We start from the raw sequence: 10,223 nt of genomic DNA on the forward strand, positions 1-10,223 counted from the left end.
TTACAGATGCTAAAGGAGAAAATTATATTTTATCGATTGGGCGGACGCATTAATCTTTATTGGCATGGCTGTTCTTCAGGGGTAGATGGTTTAAGACATGCAGGAGAGAAAAATGGAGAAGAACGCTGGTTTCCGCTCTAGATCACGCTTAATGTGGGAGCGATGGAAAATCAGTTTTTGCGTGTCAAGTTCGTGACTTATTGGTCTGATAGGTCGGCACGCGACTAAGCATTACCGCAGCAATAGATGCCGTTTAAAAAGCCGCCGGAAGATTGGTTACAGGTTAAAATGCAATACAGAATTTGTAAATGTTATAATACTGAGCATGTTTGTACTTTATTTGACTCTGATTTTACCTATTACCACATCATATTGGCGGTTTTTCCTAAATGAATATGCAAAATTTTGACCTATTTATGTCAAAATGGAGTATGCATGAGTACCATTCAATTAGATGTATCACTAGGATCCACAACATGCTCATCTATCAAGGCACGGTTCTTTAACCCCAATACATTTGTACATTTATTTAATGACCTTTGAAAATCTAGGTACAAAAACTCATACGGTACTCTGAAACTTGAGGTCAAATTTTGCACTATGCTTGTTTAATTGAGGTTATTGGACTATGCCATTGGGATGAGGACATTGTGGTCCGTTATGATGAGTATATTCAATTAGATGTATCTTTACGCGGTACCATGTGATGTCTAGACCTCCAATCTTGTTGGTATCGAATCAATTAGTAATCGATCGATGGTTAATAAAATTGCAAACCATCAAACGAATGAGAAGATAAGTGGATAAAGTAAGGGGCTTGGTTAAACATGTTTAACAAGTGTGGTGGAGGAGTGCATGCCGAAAGTGCCGTCACCGATGCGTAAAATGGTGGAAGAACATTAAGATGTGTTTTGAGTGGCGGCACTGCGGGGATCCCCCTAATACTTTTCTTCCCCCGCCCCATCCCCCCAGTTTTAAGGCAAAACCCCAAGAATTACACACATTTCCACCCTTTGCGGCAATTTTGGCATGCACAATTTGTTGATTTTGCCCCCCCCCCCCCTGAAATTCATTCACCCCCCCCCATGCCCTCGACAAAATTCCTGGTGCCGCTACTGGTTTTGACATGTTTGAGGTCGGCCAATGAGCACACAACAAAGGTATTACATGTATCACAGAATAATGGTTATTCTGTCATCCGGAGTATAGCATGCTAACGATATTGTTTTATCCCGATAAACAATACGGGAGATTTTTCTCACATGTTTCCTTGTATAAAAATTCCAAACACAACATGAATATCAGCTAGTACCTATTCTGACTCATTAGCTCAATTGGTAGAGCATCGGGTTAGAAACCCGAAGGTCCCAGGTTCAAATCCTGGATGAGTGATTTAACTGGCTGTTATTTATTTTGTGGAGGAAGGCGATATTGACATTACTTATCATTTCATTATGACTTTAAATATAACGATAATGATAACTGTTGACCAAAATCACTATGGACCACAATGGCCTCATCCCAAAGGCATAGTTCAACAACCTTAATAAAACAATCGCAGTGCAAAATTTGACCTCAAGTTGCAGAGTATGAGTTTTTGTACCCAAATTTTCAAAGGTCATCCAATGAATGTACAGATGTATTGGGGTTAAAGAACTTTGTCCTGATAGACATGATAGATGAGCATGTTGTGGATCCTAGTGGATGGCAAACAGACGATTAGCATTGCAAAGTGACAATGTACCTATATTTTGGCGGGAAATTCTAGCTTACCTATATCATTGCACGCAATACACGCGCGTGCATATAAATGACCCATTGACGATTACTTAATGCGCTAGATTTTACCAATCTACCCAATGGAGTGTGAGAAATTCATTAGAAGTTAAGTGTGAATGTCAAGAAGCATTTCAAATTATTCTGCATTTTGAGATAGTCAGTTAAATATAAGAAAGTCGTAAGTGTAGAGTAAAAACAAAGCACGTACGGTCATGCTTAGAAGTATAGACAGGATGCCGACAAAGGAGTTTTGGTGTCGTAAACAGGTTTAAATGTGCATTGATTAAAAAAAGGGAGGGTTGACTGTTTAGAGCGGTGTTAGATGGGGTGTCCTTAAGATATACCACAACTCGATGGGGGGGGGGGGGTTTGTTGTTAACTTTGTTAACTTGGGTTATCAGTGGTTTAACCAGGTTTTTGAATTACTTTGTTTTTTCAACTCATGTATGTGTAACTCGAATTGGGTTGAGTTTTTGGTTAACTTTGTTAACTAATGTTTATATTAGTCATGTTAGTGGTTTAACCAGTCTGATTTGTGTGTGTGTGGTGTTCATAATGTACAACATGAATTGGGTGGGGTTATTATAACTTTGTTAACTAAAGTTATCAGTGGTTTAACCCGGTTTTTGATTTATTGGTGTTTTTTATTTGTGTGCGTATGTGTAGTGTTCTTAACTCATCATGTAGGCTATGTAACAACTCGAATTGGGTGGTTAAACTCTGTTAACCAAGGTTATCAGTGGGTAAACCAGGTTGCTTGCTTTGATTCTACCAAGACTTTTGCAATAAAAATGAAACTCAAATTACTTAAATGTAACACTGTTCAATATTCTAAATGACACTGAAAGCGCAATTCAATCGTTTGCTTGCTCCACAAGTAAATCACAACACAATAGAGAAATTAAGTTACATGAAACAGAAAAACACCTTAATCAATCAATTTAGATCTGAATAATATTAATTTTCAACTACAATAAAAGTTACTTTGTCACACATTGAAACCAAAATCGCACATGATTTATCATATTTTCCATTATAACAAAGACTAAATTTCCCCCATGATTGACGCTAGCTTTGTTAAACTAACTACCCTTTATAATCCGTAATATAAATAAATCCTTATTTTTATTTCGCCCAAACTACCGTAGGCCTACATTATTTTACCATGGACATGCCTTCGATAGTACTTTAATGAACCCACTAAATCAGTGAAGTCTTTGAATCTTGCTTTAAATCCCAAACTTCCTCGCGGGCTCAGTCCATCAACCATGCCGTCCATTGGATCATAAATGGTCGCCCATCTGTACTCCTAATCTGTATTTGACACATAAAAACCTATCACGTATCTCCTTTCTTCCGCAACACTTGTAAAATATAGAGCAAATTTTAAAAGGTTCCCATGTAACGCATTTTCACCTTCTTCGCCGGTCCAGATTGTCAACAACGTGCTGCTAATGCGCATTGGTGACCCCCCGGGAAAGAGGGAGCAGCTTTCCTCTATAATCAGGTTTCCTTTTCGCCAGTTGAGCCGCTTAAATTTACCCCTTCAGGTGAGGGGCAAAAGCTGAGGATGTCACAACCAATCCTCCTTTCTATAACCCGCGGCTCCAGCACGCACGCGGGATGACTCGCACTCCGGCCTAGTTCACGCGTGTCATCGCCACAGACCAACGGGGGGAAGGCCCCCGAGCAATGACTATTTTATTGCCCGCGATGGGAGTTGTCCAGCTACCTTTAAGAGGAAACGTTACTGGTCAGGGTAAAAAGGTGTTTTGGGCATGGATAAAAGCTTTTGTCACGTATGGAGCGCCACTTTAACACCATTGTCATGTCCCTTGTCTTTTAACTATTGCGACGACACACACCTGTGGTGTCAATACTTGGTAATACACTTTTCATACGGATTTCTGCCTTCTAGACAACATCACGGAACAATGTAGTTAGATAGATGATGAAGATGGAAAACAATTGGATCTACTTAAAAACGAGATTATGATAGATTTCCATTTGTTTGAGTAATTTATTAATTGTCTTAAAAGACGACTATTATGATTAACTCACTCCACGCGGGTGGCTGAAGGCGACAAGTTAAAAAAAAGTCCAACAATTCAAAAATTTCAGAATTGTACATTTTCATGACCATATTTGGAATCAGCATAAGAAATGCATCAAAATGAGTACAAACAAGCCTAGTATTGATTCAGTGGTTCTTAAGATAGCTCTTGATATTTTGAAAAATATCTCAAAACTTGGACTTTTTATGTTGAAGCCTATGGCTAGCACGAAGAGTATTAAAACTATAGAATGTGGTAACATTTTGAACAGAATAGCGATTGAAAATGGCTGTATGGATACTGTGAAGAACTACAACCCATGCACTAAATGATAAGGTTCTAATTTCAAATTACAATAAAATAAAAGTCAACTTAAGGGAATCTATGATAAGTTTTATGATGGCATGAAGATGATATTTTGAGATGAAAAATAGGAGTCACGTCCAAAGGTAAATAATAGGCCCGTAAAATGCCCTGACCATGCTAACTGTTCACATAAATACTTCAACAACATCCATATCAGCAGTGGATAGTTACTTCATCAACACCCTTATCAGCAGTAGATAGCTACTTCATCTATATCTGTATCAGCAGTAGCACTGAAAACGAAAATTAGTCATTTTCCGAAAATAGTTAGTCAAGTGGGTCGAAATAATTAGTCTTCTATTAAAAACGGCAGAGGACTAATTTCATGATATTGTCGACTAATGACGGACTAATTAAAGTTTGGTCATTACGAATGCAGGACAAATGATAATTCTTGACTAATTCGTTCAGTGTTGATTGACTAATGGCGCTTCGTCAATACGAACAGGTTTGACTGATATCACGCACTCGACTAATTGCAAGACTAATTAATTGTCGAAATACTAACTTTGTCCAGACAAAACGGGTTTCCAACTCAACACAGCGGGGCCAGCGGGAAAGTTCTGTGCCAGGCAAAATTTGGAGGTAAGCTTTCGTGATTTTTTTCTCCAGATATTACACGTAAAAAATCGTTTTAACAAGTACACATGGAACATAAATTAAAGGTGTACATTTTATTATATATTACACTCGCGGTCTTGGCTTTAACTCAGATTTTAGTCCCATTGTTGGAGGTAATTCGAGTCGTCGTGGCTCATGCTGCATATTGTCATGATTATGGGGCTTAAGCTTATGTAATTATCAGCAGACGACTCGTTCGGTTCTCACTGAAGTAGTTTTTATGCAAGTCATCTGCCATTGTCTGTGTTGCCAGGGAATGTAGTTAAAATCTTAAAATTAAATCTGTGGCCATTTTTATAGAAAATAGAAAGCATTGGCATTGCATGATTATGTACATGTTCATGTCAATCATGACATGAATACTACTGTTTTTGGATTTTAATTGAGTTGACGCTTGAGTCTTGAGTTGACGCGCACACCACGACCTTGAAAATGTACGCTCGCGTCAGAGACCATTGCGTATACGCTGCAGGCACTCGTTCACGAATTAAGACTAATTATAATGCCTTTGACTAGTTGATAATTAGTCAAGAGACTAATACAAGACTAATCGATTTTAGTGTATGACTAATTACGGACTAATTAATTTTGTGCTAGACTAATCATTTTCTGGATTAGTCAAATAAGACATAAGCTGGAGGACTAATTAATATTAGTCAATTCAAGAACTAATGACTAGTTATTTCTTAGTCAAATAGGACATAGCAAATGACTTTTTTTTTTTAGTCAATTGACCAACTTTCGTTTTCAGTGAGATAGCTACTTTATCAACATCCATATCAGCAGTAGATAGCTACTTTATCAACATCCATATCAGCAGTAGATAGCTACTTTATCAACATCCATATCAGCAGTAGATAGCTACTTTATCAACATCCATATCAGCAGTAGATAGCTACTTTATCAACATCCATATCAGCAGTAGATAGCTATATTTGTTGTTAATTATTTTACAATATTGCAACAGTTCTCATTTTAGTGCAGCGAAATTACGATTTCTATATTAAGTTACACAATACGTATTATGTGTCGAAGATTGCTTAACTAAAATAATTTATTATTGTTGTTATAAAAACCAGTCCACCTTAAAAATAATCCGCAATTAAGAAACGATATAAAAGAAATATCAATTAGCACCAACCGCACCTTTGTTTTAAAAATAACAGTGTTGTCCCGTAGGGCATCTTCGTATAAGGAGCATTCAAAACGTGCTATAGTCGTATTAGAATACTTTAAAAACATACTTCTTATAAAGCTCCAATAAACTTAACAATTTATTTGTCATAATTAAGAAAATAGAAAAATACAGTATAACACCAGTGCCCTATTTTACACTCAAAATTTCACTTAACGACATGACGCTAAGTCTGTCTCACTGTTCCTTTACTTTTTCCACATGATTACCCTCCATCTTTAACTCTTACCTTACAGCTTGTCGTCTGCAACATAGTTTGCAATGTTTACTAAAATTTCTGCAACTATTTACATTTATTTACATATTTATGATTATATTTTGAATCAGAATACTAATTCGTTCCAATGAGATTAAACAAATAGTGTTTGTGCAGTAGATTTATCAATTTTGCAGAATATTTTAAACATCGTCTGCCTTTTTTTGTGTCTAAAATCATTACCAGCTTTTCGCGCCTAAATTATTTCATCTTCCAATGAGTGAACCAGTGTTATGGTTATCCAGGCATAGTATTGGACGTATTAGCCTCCGTGTTTTCCATTTCCTTTACGTGTTTCCTATATTTTCACCTTCTATGAACTAAAATCTCCCTCGTGCACTTTTTTTTTGTCTCAGGCATTTTCATTTTTAACAAGAGTAATCTTTGTCCACGCGTAAATTTGTCGCAGACGACAAAGATCGGAAATTTAGTCAAATTGATTTTATGAATTTGTACATTCAAAATTTCAATTATTTAAATCTCTGTTGCAAATTAGCATTAAGGTATATTTAAATAAGCACAAACATTCTCGGCATAGCAAGTTATTCTTAAGGAAATAACAAAGAAATTATACAGAATATGATTACGACTGGGCAAATAGTTAGCGTCATCATGTATGGTCATTCTACGCGCGAGATGTTTGCCAAAGTAAGGTCTAAATATAGACAAATTTGGCAAATTATTTTGTAATGTTAATCTATATTGACTATACATGAAGCCATAAGTTGACAAAAGTACAAATATGCTTGTACTTGGAACATTTTTCTTTAGATTTCTTTATTATTTTCTTGGGAAAAGATCTTAAAAGTCTCTGCATGACTTCACGGTGATAGCTCTTCGCCACGTGCAGGGTAGAGCGGCACGCTTTTATATGTTTATAGTTCAACAAAGTGTAAAGGCTTGTATACTCTATGGATTGTGGGTAATACTATACCTGCTTGTCCTTTTTCCGCGCCATGAAATAATTGGATTTTATTTCGAATGAGCCTGGAATTATTTGATTGTTGTTTTAATGTCAAAAGTTGTCGGAAAGGCATTTTGAATTAGAAAATAAACCCAATTGTATTGTGATTGAATCATACGGGTAGCCAACAGGTGGTTGGGTTTTCGAATGGTCACCTTCGGCCTAATTTAAGCTGTGTGACTTAATAGGAACATAGTACAATACGCAAGTGGGGTTTATTAATTGAGAAATAAAAAGGCAAAATTTATAGGGTTGGTCACACCTAAGGCGAAGGATAATAAAATGTCAATTTTTCTCTTTTTAACTTGTTCAATTTTGGTATGGTTGGAAAATTTTGTTGATGCATGGTTTGCTCTGTCGCACGACAATGCTCTTATCTGCCTTTTTTCAGCGTCCATTTTGTACTGATACTTTGTTGGATATTGTGGACAATGGACAATGGTGGAGAGGTGCTAGGTGCCTTGCCAATAGACAACAGATTGGTCACTCTTGGACTTGAACCCATAAACCTTAGGCCTATAACACACGCTACATCATCCAATGTTTAGAAACGTGCGAGAATATCGTTTTATGTTATACATGTTTCAGAATGAATTTTGCTAACATATGGGATGCTGTATACTTCGTCCAGGAGAGACAGAGTATTTGGCATTCATTGTGTTTAACAATGTCATATTCCCTATTTTTGCTACACCATGAAATAGTACCAGCCTATAATAGTGTATAATAGTGTATGTTACTTAGTAGCTTATTATATAGCTTACTATACTTACTGACTAACCTTTTGGTCTCAAATGGACATATCTCGTTATTCCTTAAGCAAACACAAACTTCGTTGCTTGTCCTTTTTCGACCGACCGACCCTAATCAAGGGACAGTATATTTATACATATTAAACTTTACCTCTAGTACTTTTACTAATAATATACGTAAATCTTTTAATCAATGACGTGGAATTATGCTAATAATCATACGAGAGTATCCTCCAGTAAACAGAATAACAACATTTTGTTAGTATAATGGATGCTGTACTCCAGAAGACAGATTTTCCTGCATCAGAAACCAAAATATATCTGGAATAACCGATGCGTACCCCACGCACCTCTACCTTACTCACACGCACACCAACGCTGCGTCACGCACTACATATCCAAACAGACAAGCGGACATTTCGTAATCACTTCCTCCTCAACCCCATCCTGCCAAATTGAAATTGGCAAATGATTTGATTAATATTATAAATGAAAATCCTATTACACTGGTATTTCTCCGGGGTATGTTTGTGTGTGAGATGCATCCAGTGCACAAATAAAATAGCATAAAATGACAGTCATGTTGCAGCTCTAATTCCCTTTCGCCCCATGTGACCATTTACATGTAATTGTAGTCTGCCAGTTTTTACCTGCGCGCCATTTTTATTTTTATCCTTTACTATGGTAACGTAGTCTGACTTTTCCCTTTTTAAGTACAGATATCAGGTCCTATAACAGAATTTTCAAAATGAAACATTAATCACCATTTTTATGCAAATATGTTAGTATTAGCTTAGAAAATGCTGTAGATTCGTGGTCAGAAATTTGAATGAATACACGTGCAATACATTTATATTATAGTCATGTGCAAAACAAGAGAGATGATTTTAGATGGCAAGTAAAAAACACAAAGTATTGACATTTGCATTCAAATTAACAATGTATTCGCAAAACAAGAGAGATGATTTTAGATGGCAAGTAAAAAACACAAACTATTGAAATTTGCATTCAAATTAACAATGTATTCATAACCATGATAACACATCATTTTCGTTGGTGTGGTCCTTGGAATACTATAGTCTTACGGGCTCGTAATAATTTCGCGGGAAAAAATATAGACATTTACAAAAAGACAGAATACGTTAAATTTGGTTATAACGTAGATGTGTTTCAGATAGATATTCATTCTATTGTTTACCTGAATACCACCTACCGTGCCGATCTAACATTGCCTCTGATTGGTCAATTACATGATATCTTCAGTTTAATCACCAATCAGAATGGAGCTTTGCAAACAATTCACCCTTTTTTTGTGTGTGTGGTGAAATTATTATAACAATGTTGCTGATTGGTCCAATTGATAATGAAAACTTCTTTTTGACCAATAGGCAGGTAGTTCTCATGGGGTTAAACGTGTTACAATCATGCGTCGTATTTGTACAGTGATCCCTGACAAACCCTTAGTAAGTCCTAATATTTACGAGATCTACTTTTGTATAGTCAATTTTGAGCTGCGTTAAAACATTTAGCCACGATCGTGTGTCTTGTACCTGGGTCTTTGTGTAAGTCACGGTAGTCCTTTTACGTTCATTATTATAAATCCCTGTATAGCGTGTTTACGGTTTACTGAACAGGCGTTGGTCATTCCCGGTTATGTCCACAAAAATTGGTCATGGTCGTGTTCATTTTGATGTCATGATATCGCGTTATGACTGGTACATAATGCAATGACCGTAGTAAGCTTATACACTCTTAGCTGGTCAGTTATCCTCCTAATTCTGGCACCTGTTTTGTTGACCACATTCATATCTATTTCATATATCACATTATTCAGATTAAAATCCCACTCAACATAATTAAACCTGTATGCATAAACCATTCTGTAACGCATCAACGCATCCGTTACAAAGATGAACATGATGTAATAATGTAATCTTATCACATTCAGGAAGGCCTTCTAAAAATTATTTACTTGCTTGATGAGTAGGAGAAGCAGGAGGAGTAGACACAGCAACAAGAGGAGGATGAGAAAGAAGAAGAAGAGGAGGAGGAGGAGGAGGAGTAGGAGGAGGAGAGAGGAGGATGGAACACGACATAATATGGTGCATGAAATGAGACAATACAAAGTTGAAAGCAAAGTAGTTTTACCATAGCCCGGTACTCCACATAAAATATACTTTAAACTTCATTGTTATTGCTTGTTGATGTTGTTGAAGGAGATGAAGATGATGATGAT

The 10,223-nt window shown here is 36.5% G+C and overlaps 1 non-coding gene across 1 annotated transcript; it reads left to right on the plus strand.

Moving 5' to 3' along the window:
- Positions 1-1,319: 1,319 nt before the first annotated feature.
- On the plus strand, positions 1,320-1,392 carry Trnas-aga (transfer RNA serine (anticodon AGA)). The gene has a single exon. It is a non-coding gene; the product is annotated as a tRNA-Ser (tRNA).
- Positions 1,393-10,223: the final 8,831 nt, after the last annotated feature.

The sequence above is a fragment of the Amphiura filiformis genome, chromosome 2 (assembly GCF_039555335.1).
Source record: "Amphiura filiformis chromosome 2, Afil_fr2py, whole genome shotgun sequence".
Classification (NCBI taxonomy): Eukaryota; Metazoa; Echinodermata; class Ophiuroidea; order Amphilepidida; family Amphiuridae; genus Amphiura; species Amphiura filiformis.